Below are 25,000 nucleotides of genomic sequence, written 5' to 3'. Positions count from 1 at the left end.
TTTAGAATAATGGTATTTAAAACCAACAACAAAATGCTTTTTTGAGAGAATGAAAAAAAAAGCATGTGACTGATGTAATTCATATTCTGTAATGCTCTAATATTCCTACAATAGTTATGTAAAACAATCTACACAAAATCAAAGGTATGAGCTATTGTGTTTTCAGCTGTGGATTCAGCACCACAGAAACCTCTTGTAGTTGGTGTGCACATTAACAGGGTCCCTCTTGCCCATGGAAGATGGTGGCTGGCTGGAATACAGAGTTTTAAGTTACAGGAGCAGTACATGGTTCCTCAGAAGTGAATATTCTATTTTCCATTCACATATTGTTTATTAAATCGCTACATGATATTGCAAATGCCTAACAAGTGATAGCATTTAGATGGCTAAAGCTAAATGGAAGGGAATAGAAATCCAGCCTGGAATAAATTTTTAGTCAGAAGGCTGTAGCAGCTAACAAAGAGAAAAGGCACAAAGTATTTCCATTAGCACCATTAAGGAACCATTCATTTTATGAACTGCTTTTAAGAGGAAGGAGTAAAATTTTGGGGTATGATCACAGCAGACTGTTGCAAGAAGATACTACAAGTGAAAAGGTGAAAAACTAAAATAGACTGAGTTAGCAGGAAAATGAGGGCAAAAGACATGAGTGCTCTGAATGAGGAGCAGCAGCTTGTGTAGTACATGGAAGTACTGAGCAAGTTATTCTGAAGATTTATGAGAATGGATATGTTTTTAGAGTACTGTGGATGTGACTGTTTTCGATAGAAAAAGTGGATAGAGTAGAAGAGAGACATATGGGAGAAAAAGGAGGAAAAAAGAAATATAAGTGGAAAATTATCAGGTTATAGCCCAGTGTTCTGATGGCAAGAAATAGAGCAACCCGGGAAAGAGAAGAGATCAGCATATCTGGAGCAGGGACTGCTTTTTAAAACTTCGGTTTATACGATGTCTAGCACAGCAGGTTCTTTACAAGTAGTGCCTATGGACAATGAAGCAGCATAAATAAATACATAAAAAGGAAAAGATTAAAATCAACATCTTCTTCAGGAAGAGGATGAGATACAGAAAGAACTGAGACCTGGGTAAATGAAAAATCCCAGCAATAATAAAGGGGGTTGGACATTGCTGATTTAAAAGCCTGAGAAATAAAATAGTGAAAACATGAGTATTCGTGGATACCCTATGGATTACCCACAGGTGAAAGCAGTTCTTGAAACATTTTAGTGGTTTACAGACACAAATTATCCAGCAGTGCTTTTTGTCTGTCAACAACACAATGGCCCTGCCGCTTCTCTGACTGTCTACAGGAGTTTCATTGCTGACTTTCTTCTGTAACCTTTAGAGATATTGCATTAATATCACCTTCTAACTTTTAGGTGATTTGATTTCAACTGCTGGACTAGTAGTATTTAACTGGTGAACCAATTAAACATCAGTCAAATAATCTGAAAAAGCATAAAAAAGGCTGAAAAAAATCCCACTATATAAGTTCCTTTACAGTACACATGCTAGTTTTGTTGGTTTTTATTTCTTTTTAAGATAAAATGTTAATATGAAAAAAATATGTTCATAATTATATATCTATATATTTTATAAGAATTAAAGAGACATAAAACCCCCAGACTAAAATTAAGGAGGAATTAGGGTGCTTAATAATTTACAGTAAATTTTCTTAAAATTACCTCTGAAACATAGGGAAATGTATTTTATGCAATTAATATGTTTTGTGAAATAAGAAAGACTAGAAGTATGTGCAGGTACTTATTTCTGTGAACATGCAACCACAGATAATTAAATAAGTTTTTATGTATACACAGAGACAATATTGATATTTGCATGTACATATATACATATATATGCATATGTATATGCATATGCATATGCAGCTTTGCACATGCTCACACACGTTTTAATAACTGAATTCCTGCTTTATTTATTATGCCACATATGCCTTTCCCCACAGGATATTATTTAATATATGATTAAACCTTTTAAAGTGAGATTTACCCTGGTATTCTGAATTTTTAAAAGCAGACTTCTTGTAAAACCTCATTAGAAATTGTAGTCTAACTTTTGGATTCCTACAGTAAACAGAAGGATACACATATTCACCTGCCCTGTCTGATAGTGTGGACTCTGTCTGTGACTTTGCCTGGTTACATGAACTTTGATTTTTAAACCTCAGTCACATGTAAAAACAACTGGAGACACTGGACCTTTGTCTACTATGTCTAAGGAAGGTGTTCACAATACAGAAAAGCCTTAAAGCATAAATGACATGAAAATTCAAGTTGTTTAAAAATTACTTTTGATTGATCTAAAGCACATTGGCTGTTTCTATTCATGTTGAAGTATTTCTGTTTGACCCATGAACAGTACAGAAGGACAGCATCACTTTTTTCTTAGTCATTTAACAGCTGGTGTTAAAAATGCTCTGTTTCTTTCTTGTCATCTCCATCTTGTTGCTGGAGAAGACTCTACAGGCTTTTGCTTTTGTGAGGGAAATCCTGGTTAAAAAATGGTAAGAAACAGGTAGCTTGTAGTCTATCAGTGATAGAAGGAAAGGCTAAATAATAATTTATAATTATGTCTGGATCCTTTAATCCTGCTATTGGACTACTACTTATGTCCAGTATTGTTACAAAATTAAACATTTCTAAATTCTCGTGAATTTTACTTCTACATATTACTGTTTCCCTGTAAATGGAGTAGGAAACACTTCGTAATACTAGTACTTCCTGGTATTGAAATGCAGACTGCTTCCCATGATGAGGAAGAAAATCTTCTCAAAGTGTTACAGATGTTCTTCAAATGATTTAATAAATACAAGAATATCTTCTAAGTAAATGAGGCAAATATGTCATTTGAATTCTCACAGCTTCGATAATTAAAAGCCAGACCACCAGCTGACTCCTTTTATTTTTTAAAAGCACAACTTGATCTGCACAAGAAATGCAACCTTTTTCAATAATGTTTTCCCCCACAAAGTTAAGAACCTACCTGTTGATCCCGAGGCAAATGCCAGTAGTGGTCCAATATTCATCAGAAACTTTAATTAATTCTGCTTCCCTTCAGGCATCTTATTTCACCACAGTGGGGGAAAAAGAAAAAAAAACAACCCTACCCAACCTGTGGTCATTAATATCAGTATAAAACCAGGATGATGCTTAGACCGGAAGATCTGGAGTTTCACATACTTTTCTCATAATGTTTTTAAGTGACATCCAATTAGTACATGGGGACTGGGATGTGTCTCAGTGTGCAGTCACTGCCAATTTACTTTATGATTTAAAGAATTAAACCTTCCCTCTAGCATCTCCCTTTTACTCTTGTATAGCTTTATTGTTTTCAGAGAGCCATATGCCTATGAAATGAATGAAGAGTCATACTTGATCTAGTGGAATTAGAACACAGTCAAATGATCCACACTCAAAGGTAAATAGGAAGGAATCAAAGGAAAAATTACTTCCTAAATTGTCAGAATATATTTCCTAAATATTCTAAATGAAAAAAAACCCAAACCAAACCAAATAAAACCAGCCCAAAAACCCAAACAAAATGAAGCCAAAAAAACCCTCAAAACAAACAAACAAAAACTACCCCATAAACAACAGCAAAAAACCCCAAACAAAACAAAAACAAAACAGAGAAAAAGAGAGGAGGGTTATGTACAATGCAACATTTTCTGAGAAATGGATCAATTCCCTTCTGTGCTGCTGTTACTGTTACTTTACATGATCATTCCCAAACTGTGTTGGGTCAGATTTTTAAGACCCTTTAGTAATGGTCTGAATTTTCATATGCATGTGGGTTCTCACCTTTTGTGGCCATTGCTAATAGCTGGACTGCTAAAAACCCTAGAAACCTTAACTGTATAGAGTTAGAACTCCTTTAAATTTCTTGTCTTTCAATACTTCAGGTGTAAAATAATGCAGTATACCCCACATTGCTCAGGGTTGCTGTGAAGACAGATACATCAGAAACACAGAGGTACACAGATGTTAGAGTAACCAAATTCATGTAAGACAAAATACAGTGCAAACTAGAAAGGATCCTTGATGCACCTTACTGCAGTTTAAAGTCTTAAAACCAAGAATGAACTGTGATATTTATTTTACACAACCTTCCATAAATCAGCGTTTTTTCCAGGAATGTAAATCAACAGAACATTTGGCTGCAAAATTCTTCTTTCCAATCACAGAGGTGTCAATATAAAACTCTCATGGACAGGCAGCATTTGGGTTTAGTCCTCAATCTGTGTGACTGTTTCTAGCTCTGAGCACATTTTGTCTGCAATCCTTCCAGCCCTGGTCCTGTCTTACAGGGTTCATCACTTGCTAAATGCATTATTTCAGAACATAACCTTTACAGTGCTAGGCAGAAGAAAAAGACTTAGATGACAATTTACACTTGTACTGTTAGCCTCTGCGTGCTCTGAGACAGTCAGTGCAGGCAGTGGAAGAGTAAAATGTGAATGAAGTAAAACATTTATATTTTTGGTTCTATGGTTATTTTTGAGAGGAGTATGCACTTAGACAATAAAAGATCTACTCACCACTGACATTTTGACCAAACAGTTTTAAAATGAAAACCAAATACACAATATTTAGTAGAATTTTTGAAACTGGACCATTTCCTTAAAATTTCCTTGGATGGTGTGGCAAAAAACTTAGCTAACACATTTGTCTCCAATGTGTCTGTGATACAAAAGGGTAGGACACATGAGGGCCTGCTCTGGAAAAGGAGGTGTTCCTGCCAGAAAAGAGAAGTAATTGATAAAGCTCTGTTCTGCAAATGAGAGCTTCATTATAGGCTTTCAATTTTTATCCCAGGTTCCAATACTATAAATATATGAATTTCTTTGTACAGAGTGCAAATTATTTAGGGAGAAATGGAGCTAAAGGTTGATTCCTGACTGTGTTTCCAGGCTCTCATTTTCAGACTCTGAAGTAGAAAGAATTACCTTCACTCTTTCCTTGCTGCCCAGGGTTTCAGTGAAAACAAGCCCCATGCCTTGACTCCTCTCTGACACCTTAACATTATTCCTTTTTCACAGTTACTGAAATAGGTCATAGCCCTGAAAAATCTATTATGCCTCATTCATAAGTACTGCAGTTTACTTGGACAGTAATTTCTGGCCCAGAGCAGCACTGAATGTTCAATTTTCTCCTTTTAAAAAAACAAGGCACAGGTGCCCCATTAAATGTTGTAATCGGATTGCCCATCCCCACAACACAAGGAGGGCCAATGTCAAGGGATATTCTGAACTTCTACAACGCTGTCCTCTTATGTAGCCACTAAGCCTAAAATATATGAGCAGAAATAAAAGCAGAAACTGATTCAAAGCCCTATATAAAATGAATCCATTCAAATACCTGATAAAATGATTTCTACTGTTTTGTCCACAGTGTAGCTACAACAAAGCTGCTGGTCAGGTCCCGCAGTGCTTTGATCAGAAGTTTCATTAGTTTCCAGTGGCAGCCATTCACTTGCATAAATGAAGAAAGGACCAGAAGATGCAAAGTTCTCACTTCCTCTGCACCAACACTGGGCCAGTTCTTTAATTCCTTCCTGTATTTGCACTGGAACAACATTCAGGGTTTATGTTAATAAATTTTACCTAATGCCTAAGGAAAGATAAATTATAATGGCCTGACAAGTGCTACATTTTGCTTGATTGTTCAGACTCATATGAGTTAATGCGTGTCCCCAAAAGAAGACAGAGACAAGACAATGGCACAGGTCAGCTTGCTTTTCAGCCAGGATGGAAGCTAGGAAACCCAGGAGCCCATTACTGCCACAATTGTTTCCTCTGAACAGGTCTCTTCGCTTTATTACTAATCCAAAACACTATGGAACTGCAGATTCCATTCCTGATACTAGCACATTTTAGTATTAAGCCTCCCATTTAAAAAAAAAAAAAGTGACCAGAAATGAGGTCACCAAAATTCACAAATTTCTGGAAAGTATGAAACACAAATATTCAAACAGGATCAAGAGTTCCAACCCAAAATATTTATTTCCTATTATGTTCAAAGAAAATACAACTGGCTCAGGGGAAAACCTTTCATTTTTCTTAAACTGCAGTAGCTTATTGTTGACATAAAGTATTTGGCTGTAATAACTTTTTAACTGTCATCACAAAGGCTAGAATTTATATATTTTTAACAACATTCACAGCTCCCAGAAGTACTAGCTTTCTAGTGGAGGCTTTAACAAAATAACCTATGCATTTTTAAAATAACTTCAATGTACCTTCACTGCAAAGATTGATCACTTTATTTCATCGAGAAGATCATTTGGGACTTTTACACATGCCGACAGGCACAGTGAGCCTAAACCAACACGCTTTGCTTGAAAGCAGACATCCACGGACCCCCTCTTGCTGCTGCACACAGATATGCTATAACCTCCAGGCTACCTATGCAAAACAAATGCCAAGACATTCACTACCCATTTCAGCTCTAATTTTAACTGAATTAACTTCTGTGCTGTAAAGTTCAGAATATGGATGCTATGGGTGCATGTTTTCTGGACATAAGCAGTAGCTGAGTAATGAGGAAGCCTCTCAGAAAAGGCATGATCTGTGCTAGACACGTGCAGTTGAGCGATTTTATGTTTCAGTGGCCTGCCTTGGAGACAAGGCATTCCCAAACCAGCAATGCTCAACTGGTTGGGTGCCCATTTCCACCTAAGAAGCACTGTGGGCTTCTTATTAGGGATTTTGATCTTGATCTAATGTCACTTTTGGAAATATGTTTTAAAATAGAACGATACAGCTGTCACGTGAATCTGCGAAGTTCAGGAACATATGAAAAAAAGGTTCTTCAAAGCTAGGCTGGTGGGGTGCATGATGTAAGTCAGGGTTGTGAAAGCCTGTCTTGATTTAATGATGCCTTTCATGCTGTGTATGTGATAAGGTTCATTCAGTGTGTACTTTGCATAAAAGCCAAAAAGTTAGGAACTGAAACACGAGAGAACACTCATATCATAATTCTACCCCTGTATGTATGAGCATTATGATGGCATCTTTCACTACAAGAATATACACTGCTTCTGAAACCTGGAAATATCCTACAGATTTTTCATATGCTCTAGCAAAGTGCATTTTTAAAAAGCACTCATTAAATGAGCCACCAGTTCACACCTCTCGTTCATTACAAGCATTATGATGTGTGCTTTGTGCTTTTAATTTACTTCAATTTCAGTAAGATCTGTGGATATTGAGAAGCTTGGCAGAACCCGGAACATATTAAACAACAGGTTACTGAAAGAGTTGCCTTTGTACTTTAAAGACAGTAATGGAAATTAAATAATATTTTAAAACATGTTTTGAGATTTGTATGTAACTGTATTCTCTGAAGTAATACATGCACACAAGGGTGCCACGCTACTTGTACTTGTGACTTTGGCTTATGATTACAGCTTTTACTCAGCTGAAAAATGTTAAAATTCTCTTAGCATTGTTCTTTAATGGAAACATTAAAATGAAATATGGCAGGTTTTTTTTGAAAACTCCATTGTCCTCCTAAAATGACTAACCTAAATCACAGGGACATGCTTGCAAGCCGCACTCTTGCTCAAAATGGACTGCTGATCCGAGCACTTGTCTAATACTTACTGTCTGCAATGGTAGGAGGAACAATCGAGCTCTCCTCTTCTTCCAGACCTTCTCCCAACAACAGTTGTAAACATTCATTTGCCAATCAAAAAATCACAGCAAGTTTATGCTACACTGGGCCTTAAATACCTGATTAATTCTAGAAATTACCAAAATAAATACAGGCTAAGTCTTTGCTCATTGAATAAGGATAAAGTAACTTCAAAATCCACAGCCACTGGTTGCCATGCAACCTGCTATAGTATTATGGCAGAAATAAGCTGTGCTTGAATTCTCAGTGCCCTCTCGCTCAGCCTTCTTGATGTTGTGATACTCTAATGCTTCTCAGCTAACTTCCATTAAGTAGTTTTTTGTGGGGTAGTATTCCAAGGTTAAAATGATTAAATAACTTTTATGGTTGATCAAATATAAGCCCTTATTATACACAGTAGGCAAAACCATACATTTTAATTACTTTGTTATCAAAGATCTTGGTATTTACATTTCATTTTTCAGTTATAATTCTGAATTTAGTTTGACCTTCACAAAAAAGAGAAGACCCGAGATTCTTGCTGTCTTAAACAATTTTTCCCATAAACAATAAAAACTATTAAGATGTGGTAACAACAGAAACAATGCAATGAGATCGACACGGCCTATTAGAAATATTTTCTACTGAGAAATTTTGTTTTATTTAAGCATCAACTTTTAATTTTTCAGTTTAATTTTTTTAACTATTTTAATTATTTGTCACTTGATAATACATTTGCAGTCTAAGAGTGATACATCAATATTAGATAATACTGACATTACTTTAATTCAAAGTTCATTTAGAGCTATCAATAGCATTTTTCCTTATAAGAAGTATATTCTAGTATAAATACTGAAATAAAAATATTAGCTTCAGGTGCTCTACAGAACTTTGCTACTAATTGGTAACAAAGTAATTTTCTTCAATGAAATTGCACTAATATTTATAGAGACATATGCTTAAAAATTCATGATTAGGCAAAGTTTGTATTTTGCATTTTTGGTTTCTGAAATTATTTGAAGAAGACAGATTTCACAGACAAAGATCAACTTAATAAGGTCTTGTCTTATATATCCATTTATTACAGAAATCTAATGCAATTCAAAATCTATTAACCTCTACAACTTCTATAAAAACAGATTTATTAGTTGAGGACAGAAATATCCTGTGCATAATTTACACTGTAAATATATCAAAATAAAAATACTATCTTTCATTTACTAAAAAAAGCAAAAATAAAAGAAAAAGAAGTCTTAATATATTTATGTGGAAAGATGTTTAGATCACCCTTTGTAAGAAAATGTTTTATTTTGCCGAATTTAGAGCCATTATTTTTCATGTGTCTGCTTAGATTACACAGAAATGTTAAAAAAAAAATAAAGATAAGTTTAAAAAGCCTGTATTTTAATTCTTAGAACCTTTTTGTTTTTTCTACTATTTAGTCTTTCCAGAGCTTTACACAGCTTTTCCCACAATGTATGGTGATTTTTAAATATATACAATCAAAAAATATACTTATGCTTGTGGTGGGAGGCTACAGACACATTTTAAAAATTATTTGCTTTTCATAGTGTACTAGTTCATAACAAATAAGGAAAAAATACTAAACAGAAAGCATGAAATTAACAACAAGCAGTAGATTCAAATAACCTTGCAGTCAAAGCTTTGTAACCTAATTCCAATAATGGCTCAAAGATACATGGCATAATAACACTTTCTCTTTTTCAGATTGTAATAATGTTCACATGCAAACGCATGGCCAGACTCATCATTATAAAATGATTTTTTAACACATTCCTTCTCGGGCTTTGTAGTCTCATGTCTGCATAATGTGCCCCTTTTAGCATCTTACTGTGCGACACTTAAAGTTAGCTCCAAACAGCATCACTATTTACTCATTTATTTTGTTATTTTAGGGAAAAAGCTCTAAACATTTCCCCTCCTTCCCAGCCCCCCAGTTTAAGGAATGACTCTAAACTATGGTCGTTGCCTTCTTATTCCATTTAAAGAGAGGGGAATGAGCTTATCTGTTTGGAAATGCAATCTCTTGTAACTCCTTCTGTAAAGGGTGCGAGGAGCAGACAGCACGTAAATGACACATCGCCTTGTGTTCCAGAAACAGATGGGGGCACTATCCAATATGCTCAGTAACATCAATGCAGCAGAGCATCCCAGCTCTCGGCGGCGGCAGCGGGGACGCAGCACGGCGACTGTGCCCAGCACAATTTGAGCTATTAATAATTAGCAATGCTAAACTGCAGTGACTCCATCCTCGCTGTCAGGTGTTTAGATAATGCCATCAAGTGTGGAGCCTGGCGCCCACAGTCATTTTGTAAACTCTATCTATCAGTTTAGGAATGCATTTCAGTTTCCTAGCGTGTATACAGTCGACCTGCTGGTGAAATTACATTGTATAAAGTGAAATACTGTGCTATGCAGGCAAAGATAGAAAGCAGAAAAGAACTTAAAGGAAAACTTTAAAGGATCTGTCATCAAAACTTTAAATAGGCCTTTCTCCAGCTGTAGCTAAATTATTGTACTTCTTGATACTGTTTGCTCCTCATAGCAATTGAAAGCATATGTAATTTAACAGCAGGCCTCAATCCTTTAATAAGCTGTCTTTAAAATACCTTACATGGATTACCTATCTGTAAATCTGCTTCCCATGCAGAATGTGACAGCATTATGGAAATTGTGAGTTCAGTAAAGATGGCATATACCAAAGAGAACCACATCTGCACACTGTAAGATTATACCAAACATTGGAAGTAATCTTTAGTCATTTATAATACTGCAGAATGAATAATTAAGATTAAGGACTCTATTCTGCCCTTACTTATGTCCTACGTATCTCATAACTTCTTTCCCCCCTGTAAATTAAACAGAAAAGTAGCACTGCAAGGCTTTCTTGTTCAAATTATGCAAAGTTGGTATTCATCTTTCTACAATTTGGTGCACATCTAAGGAATTTTGGCAAAAAAGGAATGATCACATATGGAACACAATCCATACTAAAAAGGGATATCCCATGTTTGCCAAAAGGAGCAACTTGCAAGTAGCACATATTTCCTTATCACTTAACCAAAAATATTAAAGAAACAAAAACCAAAAAAGACTTTCCCAGAGCAGAAACACAGTTCAAAGAGATTCTGTGCTCTGAGTCACTCTGCTGAATACGCAGCCTGCCTAGACAAAAAGAAACACAAATGTCTGAAAGCAGCTCACAGCAAAGGAGGGGGCATTGGTAAGTTTTGGCAAGGAAAGGGCAGCACTAATGTTCCCTGACACTTGGATTTCTAAGCAGAACCTACTTCTGCACTTAATAATTTGTAATTTCTTCGGCCATTTAGTGCTAGGAGAAGCAGCAACAGGAGAGTTTTCTCCAAACCTGTGCTGCTTGGCAGGAAGAGGAGGAGGGAGAGGCACTAATAGTAACCAAGGTCCTTTGGGGGAAAACCTATGTACCACCAGCCAGATACGTTTTCCTTGCCCACCCTCAGCTCCAGGAGTCTGCAGACTCTGAATATATATTTTATTCCACAATATACAAGTTCTTTACAATCCCCTTTCAGCTGGGTATCATGACACGGGGTCTGCAAGTTCCATAAAAAACTAGACCAGAATCTAGCCCTAGACCTTACCTTATAGCCTTACAAATGCCTTTACTATTTGCAGCAGATGAATGAAATGAAATTACTATCTCACCGATAGCCATTCATTATATTCCATCGCAGAAATTACAAACATGTTAGTGCCAGGATAACAGAGCCCATAACAAGCCTTGGCCTTTTTCTTTTCTCTGGCAATTCATGAAAGCCAAACAAAGGCAATTTTTTTGGAATAATTTTTACTAATGCCTAAGATTCACACACATGGTTAATGTCTGCTGCTTTGGAAACAGCGGCATTTCTAGGACTTGGCATTTGAGACAACAGATGGGTGGAAATAAATTTGCCTCTGGGGTTAGGGTGCTACATCAGTCTTCTTTGCCTACTACAGAACTATTTGTTCATTCCCTCTTAGTGTAGAGCAACAAAGATGCTGCCATTTAGAGCATCTGAATCTGAGTTTTAGAACTCACTTGATTCTCAGCATTAGTGCTGTGTATAAATGTTGGTCATACTAATACCAAAATACATTGGAAGCATGTGCAGCACATGCAGGCCCTGGAGAGCCTCCAGTGTTAAGTGATATCTCAGCTGCTGTGGCAGCTTTCTCACATAAGGAGGACACTTTCCTCCCCCCATGTGAGAGCCCAGAGAACACACACGTCTTTAAATGAAGAATTAGCTAAGCAGCTAACACATCATACGGCAAAATAAACAATATTCCCAAGCTTGTTAAAAGCTAAATATGGCACTTTAGAGAACAATGCACAGTCAAATGAATTTCAAGACTACGTTACCACTAAGACATTCTTAATCCTCTGGTCAGATGTAATTTTAAAATTGCACAGAAAGTGAGGAGTATGATTATTAAAGGAGTGCAAACATTTTCCAGCTCTAAAACAGACATAGATAAACTGACATACGCACAGACATCTCGGATGGCGACTCAGCACAAAAAATCACTGGGAAAAAAAATCCCTTTGCATTTCTATATATATTTGGAACCATTAGTTCCTCACTGCTGCAGTAGCATTCATTTCCCAAACTTCTGAAATCCTCTTTATCAGTGAGATTCTCATACACTCTTAAGAGAAAGTAATGGTAACCTATCACTTTTAAGACTACAGCTTTTGAAAAACCAGACTGTCAGAATACTGCAGGATGTACAATCAAAGGCAAACGAAAGGCAAAGAGACTGGCTAGATTTTTTAATATGTTTCCAGCATCCGCGATTCTATGATTAATTTGTTCTCTCTCATCCTCTTTTCAAATTGGAAAAAAAGCCTTTACCATTTCTGAGTTTAGCATTACTTCCTTCTCAATTTAGGGATTTTATTGCCACAGAAAGCAGATTGATAATGATTATTATTATGAACATAGGCAACAACTACTGCAATATTGGGCTTATATTAAAAGGAAAATTGTTCTCAAGTACCAAGAGCAAATGTCCAGTAATCTGTGTATAATCTCACTTTTACAAAATGAAGGAAGAGGTTTTCTTTCCCAATAGACATACAAAGTGCTGGAGAAGCCAGACAAAAAAACTCCACCAGAGTAAAAGCACATCTTAAGCAGTTCCTGAATGGAGTCATGAATCAGAAGAGCTGAACATTCACAAAGCTGTCTAAATATACACAGTTCATTTGGCAACAGTACTTCCTGTTTAATTTGCTGTAATTTTCTCTTGCTTCTGCATCTGAAATCTTACTATCTGACCCCTAAAGAAATGAAAAGTTTTACAAATCTCTTGGATTGTCTTGCCATAACTGCCCAACAGTCTTTCTGGAAAAATGAGGTTAGTGGGTCACTACTTTTAATAGATGGTTTCTTGAGTAAGACCTAGGTCATTTATAGTTTGACAGATTTACGGCAAATGCCCTTCATTTCAGAAGATATTCACAATCTCCAGCACTAATAATTGTACTTGCATCTCTCCATGCCGTGTTTTAACTAAAAAGAGAGAAAAAGGCAATTCACAGTTCAGTACAATCTTCTCATTCATTAGTAAAACTAAAAAAAAGTTTCTCAAGGAGGAAGGTAAAGGCAGAAACAGGTAGATTGGAATGCACAAAGATAGCTCTTTTTAAGCTTTTCTAAAATGAAGATTTCCAACTTCTTTTCTCTCATTATCTTTACTGAAGTGCCATGTATTTGAACAGCGAGGCTGGCTGACTCTTGGTATAGCCCACAGCAATTATTTTATGATGGCTTCCAGATCACCTGTGTTGGGCACATTTTGGAGGAACGCCAGCTCAGTGCTTGAGAACCTGTGTAGAGGCTCCTTTCATCTGCCCTGCACACGCCAGGTCACATTGTGTATAAAAGCCAGCATTCTTCTGACATTAGTATTTTTTTAATTTGGCAATTTCTGTGAAAACAATCCACTGACCAAAGGGATAACAAGGTTAACCTGGGAACCTTTGTCTCTTACCCTAAATTTAACAGTCTTGTGAGATGCATATTCTGGTAAAGAAAAGAAATTAATAATAAATAAAGAATACCCTTCCTGATCTGCTAATATCTTATTTTGGAGCTGAACAAAAAAATCCAGAATAGACTAGCAAGGGAGAGAGCCAGCCTTTACATCATTTCAAAGGCTGTTTTTGTTTTACACAGATTTTTTTTTACCACTTCTTCTCTTTTTCAAATGCATTCAGAAAACAAACTCTGTTTTTTTACCTTCAGAACAACACTTTATCCTTGAAGAAACAATAACAGATCTACTGGATCTAGAAGATCTACTATTAGACCTGATAGGCAGTTTCAAGGAAGACTGCAACAAGAGAATAAGAGAAGGAACTCACATTAAATCAGAAATGGGGATGATTCAGCTTTAAACTCTGCTTTATCTATCCATATACTTCTCTTACTATTGCCTTTATATCAAGAACATTTCCATTTTGATTTCCTGCATCTTGTTCTAAAAGAATTTTACCACCTTACCTTTGGTGCAAGTGGGTCACTTTTCTAACACATTCTATGCCAGAGAATTGGAGTGATCTTTTCAAATGGTATCCTGTCATCTCTGATATTGCAAGTGATGTAAGTCCTGAGAGGTGCATACTGTAGTGTTTGTTTGATCAGTTAAGTATTTGACATTATCTTCTAAATGAGATCTCTTCTGCTTCCTCAAATTCTAGAAGTGTATAACTGCAGAAGAGATCATCTGTTCTGTTCTGTTGTCTCAAGACAGAATCAACAGTACTCTAGTTCATCTAGAAGCTAATTCACCTAGTCTTTCTCTCCTTAAAGACATCTAATGATGCAATATAACTTATTCCAGAGCTTCATCTTCCTTGTCTTAAACTGATTTCAAGCATAGAGATTGAGGTTTTTTGAAAGTCAAAATGCTCATATGATGCAGTGAAGCTGGATCCAGTCATTCCTCTAGCTAGAGGAACTATTTGTTTGACATTACACTTCCAAAAATATAACTGCCAGCATTAGAATTCCTATTTCATAATTCTTTTTTTAAGTGTTGCTCTGTGAAATCATTTGTGACTATGATGATTTTGAGTAATTTATTATCACTTGCACCACTTTCTCTTTTTCTCTTAATATTCTCAGTTGTTTTCTTCTCCTTTGGTAAGAGGACACCAGAACTACCTTTGAAAGAAAGTGCTGAAAGATGCAGAGGTCTTTGCAATCTTTTTATTTTTCCCCTTCCTGTTTCATACTCCATGCCTTTATTCTCCTGTCTAGAATTTTTGGATTTGTTGTTTACTTGAAGTTCCAAGGGTGAAAAAATAAATTTTCTTCTCCTCCCAACAGAAAAAAGTAATTTCCTGCAGCAGCACAGTGGAAGGAAGCTGGATATATAAAAGAAGTAAAAAAAAAATCCCAAGAGTAAAAGAAAGCTTAAATCTATTAACAACAGACTGAGGCAACATCTTCATTTTATCTGTATGTCTAATGAAAATTTAAAAACAGAGATCAACTAATTACACATAGCAACCATTTATTTTGTAATAAGCCTATGTGCTGCCATACAAATAAATGTGCAAATGCAAATAACACTATTCCCACCCTGAGGTTTTTAACAATCTTAAGTGACACACATGTAAGTTAATATAGATAGAAGACCCTTAATATGGATAGAATTTTAAACTATATGTTTAAGGGCTTTGAACTGTTTGCAGTTGAAGAAAGGATCAGTGCTGAAAAATGAGAAGTGCTTTAGAAACAAGTACTTTGCCTCAGAGAAGAAATCAAGGCAATCTTACTGTCTTCTAACCCAGACCTGGTCTATCCCATTTCCAACGTGGGTTTGCAAGTTCCAGTATTCCCCTTTATCCTCTCCCCTCTGTAGCTACTTCTGGAATGTATTTTCCCTTTCTAAAAAGACTCCAGCTATTTTTCATTTCTCCCTCACTTATTTTCAGATTCCCTTTCTGTCTCTACAGCAGAATGCCTGATGAACTCCGTACCTCTTTCTTGTCTTCTCACTTGGATAAGATTATATTGGGTTATAGAAATATTAGACTAATTAAACAACAAATTCACCACTCTGCTCCATACCAAGACTCAGCTTGACTTATTTCTCTGATGTCAAGCTCCCCAGATCAAAACAGCTCTTAATCTCCCTTCAGATCTTAAGACTATGCCTACCCTTCCCCTTTTACCTTTCAAAAGCATAGCCTTTCCTATCCATCTGCACAGCAAAGATCCCCCTGCTAATTGCAGAGACCTCACAACACTGGTATCTAGTCAGAATGCTGCTACCAAGATATTTCCTTTCCATTGCCTTGGCCGTGTGATGTGTGTCTTTGCCTCTCTCTGCTGCTTTTCCTCTTCTTTTGGATGAAACATAGTATTTGTTCTCACTTGGACAGAATATTTTCTTCCTGTTTCACTCAGTACCTTGATGTTCGCTCCATCTTCCCCTGCTACATGAGCCAGGCCTCCAACTCACACTTCCTGTGTTTCCAAAACCCTATGCCTGTGCTCTCTGCAGTGCTCTTCAGACTTCTGGTACACCTTCCAACAGCACACATAGAGCTTTTCTTCTTTCAAATCCAAATCTCCCTTCCCCTTCTCATGTATCTATAAACTTGTGTGTTGCTGTGTGCTGAGACCATTGTATTTACTAAATACTTTCTGATTGCTTAAGCATGTTGTCTGTCTATATTTTGCTTCTCTGTTGGTTTTTTTTTCCAGTTGTGTTCTCACTGCAACACATGACTGTTAAAGCAGCAGCAGGAACAGTTATGAAAAAAGATACAAGATTTTGAAAACATTTAAACTTAAAATATTTTCCCTGAAAATCTAAACAAAATTGTATGGAAAAATACATTGAAAAATACAGTCAACCTATAAACAATGTCTATATTTAATCTGGGGATGAAGTGCCAAAATACTGAGCATTTAGTCCTGCTTTAAGGTGAAATCACTGTACAGATACAGAACTGCTACATAGAATTCCAGGACAGTATTACAGTGCTTAAGAAATATAGTAAAACAAATCTAAACAACGGTTACACATTTTGTTGACCCAGCCTGTAATCACTAAATCTAAATTAGCTAGACTAATTAAAAGAAGATATCATAAACTTACTATAGTGTTACAAGTACTCTTACTACTATCATAAGGGCACCCACCTCCCAAGAAAGTATGTGCCCATTTATACTTCCACATGTAATGAAACACAGACTTTTCAATTATGGTGAGGGCTATCCCATGGGTTGTAAAAGAATCAGCCCAAAACACCAGAATCAGACACAGAGAAATTTTTATCTGAATTTAAACTTTTCATTTAGTGTTCATCTCTGATGAATGGAAAAAAGGAAAATAAATTCATTTTTGTCCTGAATTCACACACTGTATAGTTTGAATAGCTGCAGTATGAACTCTCCCTTCAGAGAAAATATACTATAAAAATGCACATTGCTAGTAACCTCTGCTGCAATCTTGTGGTAACAAAAGTATATTTTATGTTTTGAGTTAAATTGGGTTCCAGCTTTCCAAAAGTGGGAGGAAAAGGCAGCAATCTACTACTCTACTCAGTTTTCAAGGTCTGATAAAAAAGTTGTAACAGGACCGTGACTAGGCTAAAATAAACATAGATAGCAAGGCATTGTTAGAAAAAAAATTAAACATGTCTTTTGTAAGTTTGTCAGGAAAATATCACTGTGATAAAAAGTCTTCTTCTTTTGGGGCAGAGCATGCCTGGAGACAGGCACTGGAAGACTGCCTTTAGTGATTCTGGCTGGAGATACTTGACAATGGACCATGCCCGAGGATTAGCCAGGCAACATGGCAGCTGCACGGGGAGCACCTGCACAGAGCCGCTGTTCAGATGCATTTTTTGTAAGATTTGACCCAAATATAAGAATTTGATCTTCTGCAATCCAAATCTTTCTTTGTCTTGTGGAAGGGAAGTTGGGAATGGCCGTGACACCTCGCCATGCAATTCAGCAGCAGATGCTTTGGCTGGCAGTGGCACCAGGGCATGGAGGCACCCTGCTCCTGCCCAGCCACACAGGCACTTCAGCACCTACCCCACAGAAAGCCCACCAGTGCTCCAAGCTGGGACTGAGAACTGATTTGCTGTCAAAAAGACTAGATAAAACTCAAAAAATCTCTTTTTTTTCCTTAGGTGTAGGCTATCATTTTGATATGTGTAAGAGATTCTAATGATAGAGGCAGTCTCCGCAGATTTATCAGCATCTCTTCCTCCTCAGCAAGGCTTCTTCAGGAAGCAGCTAGGAAAGGAAATACTGCCAGCACAACTGTATGAAAGCTACCCTGCCAGAGATCCACATGGGATACTGATGAATTCAACGTTACAGCTTGAAAGACTTTCTTTCTCTGCAGAGAAATACAGCTGTGGTCCTTCAGGAGAGAAACGTTGCACAATTTCCACTTCTCTGCATGGATTTTTCTCAGCTGATGCATTGCCTGGATCTTTCTCATGCAGTACTTCCTGCTGTTTTTGAAACCTCCTACAGACACATTTTTATAAAGTTCACAAACCATAATCCAGAGAATACTGAACTGGACCCACCATTAGCATTCTCCTGCTAAAGAACAGGATCAAATGCCTTGTTTAGTGGTTTTCCACACTGGAGCAATGAAGACAACTGAACCTAGATAAATTATAAAACTGTAAAATAAAACTGCAACTATAAATAACTTGTTTTCATAAATTTAGCTGCACATTGGGTAGATGAATTTTGACATTGCCCACTTTTAATTTTTTCTGTGTTTCTGATGTTTAGACAAAGCATTTTTTTAAACTTTTGTTAAGGAAAAAGACCTCTGATATAACCCACTGCAAATTCTGGAGGATAACTTTAGTGCCCAGTCTATGGGGCACTTATATGCCGTGCCATTCTGTTTTTCCCATGCTGTTCTTGCAGCCACAGTTCCAGCCCAGGTTTTAGACTAAAGTGATAATGATGCTTGTTTTCGCATTTTCTGGCTTTCGTGTATTTATAGATAATTTTTAAGATGGTAAGAACTGTCAATCTCTTAAATTTAGAATGTATGTATTTATCTTTTCATTAAAAGCTTTATAACAATCCAGCTGGTAGTGCACCAACTAACTTGGTGTTAAGACTATAACAGTTTAAGATCCTGTGGAAATGGACAATAGCACTTTATTTTACACAAAATTGTATGGGCCACAAAATTGTAACTTGAAAAATGCAAGTTATGTTTTTAATCTGGCACTAATTCTGTAGAGACCCAAATTCTCTTAAAAGAGATGCTCAAGTACTATTTGTATATGTAAGTCCATATGGAGATTTATTCTATTTTGGAGCATTCATATGCTGAATTTATTTCCAAGTTTGAAATGTAGACCCGATTGTCCTCTGCAAGGAGATTCAGGTGACTGGGAGTTTGGCTTGCACCCCTTTCTACTCTGCCAGGCCATAAGCCAATATTACAAGCTGCATTTTTTACTTTTCTGAGTCATCCAGATAAAAGGAAAAAACAGTAAAATTCCCTGCACCATGCACCACTCAGATAACAAACAGACAAATAAATATAAGCAAAACAACATCAATCTTTATGTATATGTTAAAATGAAAATACAGTCTTTCATATCCCATGAGTTAAGATTCTTTTTTCATTTTTTTTTACTTTCCACCTTCCTGTCCTTACCCTGGTTTTTGCCCTTTAAAAGCAAACTACCCCTCCTCTGTACTCCTGCAGTCATGGATGCTGTTCTTATTTCTGGTGAGAGGCTCTCACTCCCTCTCTGCCTCCCCATTAGCGACAACACTGATGTCCTAAATATTCTTACTTACAGCTTTCCAACAGGGAAATGTTCACCTTCTCCATCTAACCCCAGTGTGCCCCCTCCCTGGCCCATATCAGTATCTTTCCAACATCCAGCAGTCAGGGGGGACTGCCTCTTTCCCTCTATAACCTTAATTGCCAAACAGCTTTTTGGGACTCCAGGTGAGTAAAAAAGCAGCAGAATTAAGGAATTAGGCAAAGGACACACAGGGCTAAGCTTGGATCATTGGCTCTGGCAGAGCTGCTGGGCAGCGGTGGCAGCGCGGTGCCCTGGCAGCTGGACACCGCCGTGCCCGGTGCACCGGCCACCCAGCGGGCTCTGCCCACGCCTGTGCTGCGGCCAGGGAGCCTGCTGCAGGAGAAGATTGCCACGGGGAATAAAAGAGAAACCTGAGGGATAAAAATGGATAGCTTCCAATTAAAATTACCATACTGTAATTTTGTTAGTTATCAGTGACAGGCTAAAGTACACGGCAGCTTAACTGACAAGAAAATGTCCTTTTGGGCATAATACAGTGTACAGATCTTTGACTTTTTAGCATGCAGTGTCCAGATGGTACTTTTTTGCTTCATGTTGTGATCAGGAGGCAGAAAGGCCATTTCGGAAACAGTGACAGTGAAAGCCAGGATAGATCAGAGGCACATGAGGCTGCCTGAATGTATGAGGATGTATTGTATCATTGCAGGTAATCCTCACATGAGGGTACGTACACTACGAAGGATATTTTCTAAAGCTATTTGCTGGAGACACTATCAAGTGCACTTAGAGCAGTGGTTTGTGTGGCTGATTAGAAACTGACCCTGCTGTTGCTGAATGCCCGTTAAGACAAGGAACATTTTATTTACAAGTTGTAAAGAAAAACGATTGCCGAATAATAAAATGTTCCACTACATTCCAGCATGCTATATTAACTTAGGAATGCTATTGTATATTAAAAAGTTATGCCCTCTTCATTTTTTCCTGCAGTCTTTACTTTAGAGATGTGCACAATGCGCTTCCCCCCACCCTACAGGAAAGATAATCTTTCTTCTTCAGCACAGCACAAATCCTGTGGCTAACTCCCCTTGTGAACCTGAGTGGTATTGACATGGGGGTGTAGAGTCAGGCAAAACACCAGGCATCTTCTGATGAAACACATAAACTACACACATTCAAGAACAAAACAAAAATCTTCTAAAAGCCTGTGTGTAAGATAAGACTGCCTTGGGGGCAGCTCGAACTTGCGGTCTTGGCCATTTACTCAGGATTTTACAGAGCCATCTATTACAGTATTCAACAAAAAGAAGTACTTCAAAAAGCTGCCTTTTTTTTTTTTCAGTTGGAAGTACAATAATTTCTAAGTCGAAATTTGGAAGTGTTCCCAGTTTTTGGCAGTAAAATGATAATACTGGGCATATCATTTTAAAGTGGAATCTCATGGAAGTTAATTCAGACGACAAGGTCACTTTTAGACATTTTTTTCCCTTATGTTTTGGACTGAAAATAATTCCCAAATCCTATTATTTGAAGCAGGGGTACTTACCATAGCAATCCCTGCCTCCCCTGATACACATGCTACCTCTGAGATAGAGTGCCTTAAAAAAAACCCTCACAAGAATATATACCATGAGCCTCAGAATTTTTTACGCAAAGAAAAGAAAAAGTTGTACACTAAGAAATCATATCGTATACCTTTGTACTGCTTGGTTTTAACATGAACTTTTCAAAAGTGTGAGTTTTCTCCCTTTGTATAAAACCAAACAATTTAGGTGAAAAGGAGGAAAAGGATACTGGGCTCTTTTAACAGTTAAAATGGAGCATTTACTTCAGTAAAGTTAAACTAATACACTAAACTCAATTTTGCCTCAATATTTCCTTGCTCTGTTTTGTACCTCAAGCTTAGGGCACGATGCCCTGAACCTGTAAGTGCTACTATATTATTATAATTAAAACACCAAACCAACTAACCAAACCCGGCAATGTGTTTGCAGAGAAGTGGAGGCTTATGGAAAATCCTGATTAAATTACTGCCATCAAAATAAAGAGGCAAATAGGGCTCAGAGAGATCAAAATATCTCTAGATAAGGTTAAATCCAGTCACATAAAACTGGAGGATCCATGAGAGATATCACAGGTATAACATCATACATGTCACAAAAGTATCTCTGAAGAGAATTTATTTATATATTTCTAAAAATTTAGAATAATTTGATTTGAAAGTGCATATCTCCAGTATTTGAGTAAAGCCTCAAAGTCCATTTATACCAAGTTTTCCTTGACACCCCTTCCTCTATTTCTCTCACATTTCCTCTCTCACATAAATCCTATTCACATTCTATATGCTGAATACTGATATACTATCAAAATGCAGCCTACATTTATCTAGAAAAAAGTATAAACATTTCCAGCGTGTGTACTTAAGATTCATTTGCTTGCCAAATGGCTTTGTCTCCTTCCTTGGTTATTGTCAGAAGGAAGCATTTGGATTCAAATGACTGAATTCCTCAAGCTCAGGTACTGCTGATAATAGGATTTATGACAAGCTAAAAAAAGCAAAAAGTGATCAGAGAACCTTTTTTAAATGCCATCACACTGCTGATTGAAGGTAGGACTTAGAGGCCAGATGTAAAACTAAACACATGTGGGCATGTAGGAGATTGCCTGGACAGCTATGCTCCCATATACATGCCAAACTCCTGCTGATTTGAAAGCAAATCTGAGAGCACAATTTGAAGAGAAATATTAAAGACTTAAGTATCACCAATTCTACAAATAAATGCACTTTTTTTTTTCTTCAGTGGAGGGCTATTCTTTTTTTTCTCTAGCATATGTTCTATTGAGTAACAAAGCAAAGCAAAACAAAGTAAGTGAGCAAGCAAACGGCAACCAACCCTTTATTCTCCACATTGTTCCTAGCACTGTGCCTCTCACTAACTAGCTCATACTTGCAGCCTCCGCTCTGTTTACTATTGGCTGCTTTGTTTCTGTGGAAGCACTTCGATACATACCACATAGAAAAAAAGAGGAAAAGTAAATTCCAAACTGCAAGAATCCACTGCAGAGCATATCTAATGGCCATCTGCACACATGCTTAAAGAAAGCAGAAAAGCACACAACTGAAAGACACTTTCCTCGATCTTTCCCCCTCTCTGCCATGTGTCATTTACGCATATGAATCCAATGCATCTCAGAGATGATTATCTGGCAGTGCCCTACTAATCTGCTCATCAGTTACAGGACAGACAGGCACATTTTAAGCATATCAGTTCCTCTGTGATTCTGAGTTAAACTGAAGCCATGAGAGATAGAAGACAAATACATTAAGCCAATGCAATCCTAAAAGATGATAAAAGCTTTAAGCGATCCAGGAGAGCCAGAGCCCAAACGAGTGAACTTTAAAACAGCCTATGTTAAAATAATAAAATGGCTCCATTAAGTATTTTCTTATTTTAATTTTTTTTCTGTATTGATACACAACATGAACATATTCAGTATGTTTAACACAACAGTACAGATGGAAAGAATAACAACTGAAACTAATTCATTTTGATTTCTGCTTTACAAATAAGAGAAAGACTTGGTCTTCTCTGAAAGATTTATGAGGCTTCCCACCATAAAGGAGCCTGGATTACAGCTATGCTTACTTTATAAAATGAAATTCTGCCATTATAGGCAAGAGTTCATGGCTGTAATTATTTCAATGCACTTCCCAGTCAATGTGTCTTACACAGCTGAGCCAAACCCCCTCTTACATATGCAGGTCATTTCATAAGAAGTCTAAGAGCTTCAACAACTTTGTGTGACCTTGCATTGAATAACACTGGAAAATTGATTTGGCTCTAGTAATAAAAGACCGTCTGCATTATCTGCATTCTAATTATAATTAATATAACCAGGATAACTGCTGTATTATTTACGATTAGAGCTATAGTGAGCACAGTGTAATAATAATCTGCTACATAATTTTTTATTGATCTGATGGCTTTATTGCAGAAAAAACAAAATGCTACACTGCTGTACTACTAAAATTGCCTTTCTAGACATGTCTGTTAAGAGGAAGAATGTTCATTTAACATTTCTTTTATCTCATCAAATTCTCATAGATTTTAATATCAGAGAGAGTATGATCCTTGTTTGCATGCTTGCTTTTCTTTTTTTTTTTTCTTTGCAAAAGGAAGAAAAACTAGACTGATTAACGTGTCCATATTTTCCATTGTTCATTTCCTGGGAATCATTCATTCCTTGCAATTCTTTAGCAATTGTAATACATTTTTCTAACAGAATTGGACTGTACCCCAACAATGCAGAGCTCTCCATTTCAACAGAAAACTTATCATTCTACACCAAAAAAAAAAAAAAAAAAAAATTAAAATGTTTAAAAATAATTCAAACTTAACTGAATTAATTTAATCTTTTCTGACAATACTAAGCTGTCACTTAGAAGGTTAAATCACTGTTCAATGATCTCACATTTGAACTCCTTTTCCTAAAGTCTGGTGAAATGGAAATGAAGGTCTTAATTTGGCAAAAGCAGTTGTAAACCAGTTTTCTTTTGGAAAGTGGGAAAGCTTAAGGCAGCATTTGTAGGAATGCAGTAAAATATCTGAAAATGAACACATTCTGCAATTTCAATGTAAAACTTAGAAACTGGATGGGAAAAAAAAAGAAAATGTTTTCTAGAAAGCAATTCCAAATTGCCCTAAACTCTCTTAATGCCAAAATAAAATTTCCTGTAAAGTCTGTTCTACTCATAATACATCACTATGCTTATTTTCTGATCTTCACTTGATTCCAAGTGAAATAATGAATAATGTGCATAGATGAGCTTAATACTAGATTTCAGAGTTAATATTTACAAGTATAAATCTTGAGAGTTTATTCTTAGAACTTGTTTCCAGCTGCATCAAGACAACATCAGAAATTAATTACAATGTAAGATAGAGCAGATACTTAGATATTTATAGGAAATTTATAGATATTCCTGATTACATATTATTTTATTAATAATAGGTGTGCTGATGTTATCATCTATGAAAGAGAGATGAATTCTCACTTTCTTATTCTTTCCCTGCATGTTTTCATCTCCTCAGTCTATACTTCTGGGTGATGTTTTCATTTGTTTGTAACAGCTTCCACACTTTATAAAACTGACTGTATTTAAGCTCTGCTGATTCCTACCTAATTATGTTATCTTAATATATTATTTTATTGTAACTTTTAGAAAGAAAAAACAGTCAAACAAAATTCTTGCAGTTGCACAGGTGTTTAGCTCTAATTTCTATTGCTCTCAAGAGTTATCAATTTAAATGCAGTGATTTGCCATTGAAACACAGGCTTGAAATAATTTGAAATAGCTCCCATTACTACATTGCACATTCATCCCACTAGCACTGTTGGGGTCTCTCCCCCACCGTGTAGCCCTGGGAGAGGGGCCCTGAGGGCACAGACACGGGGTTTCCCTGCCCCTGCTCAGCCTCGTTCCCATGGGTTGGTTTGTGTTCCCTGCGCGGGCAGAAGGACCCTTGGTCCCGTG

At 36.7% G+C, this 25,000-nt stretch overlaps 1 protein-coding gene across 2 annotated transcripts in view; it reads right to left on the bottom strand.

Moving 5' to 3' along the window:
* Positions 1 to 25,000, bottom strand: part of ZFPM2 (zinc finger protein, FOG family member 2) — a 307,976-nt gene that overhangs the window by 65,006 nt on the left and 217,970 nt on the right. The gene's annotated exons all lie outside the window — the stretch shown is intronic.

This window comes from Corvus kubaryi, unplaced genomic scaffold (genome assembly GCF_017639235.1).
Source record: "Corvus kubaryi isolate FWS band 111438036 unplaced genomic scaffold, C.kubaryi_AGA036_p1.0 37385, whole genome shotgun sequence".
Taxonomy (NCBI): domain Eukaryota; kingdom Metazoa; phylum Chordata; class Aves; order Passeriformes; family Corvidae; genus Corvus; species Corvus kubaryi.
Note: the sequence above shows the minus strand (reverse complement) of the source record. Positions and strands in the feature narration are given on the sequence as shown.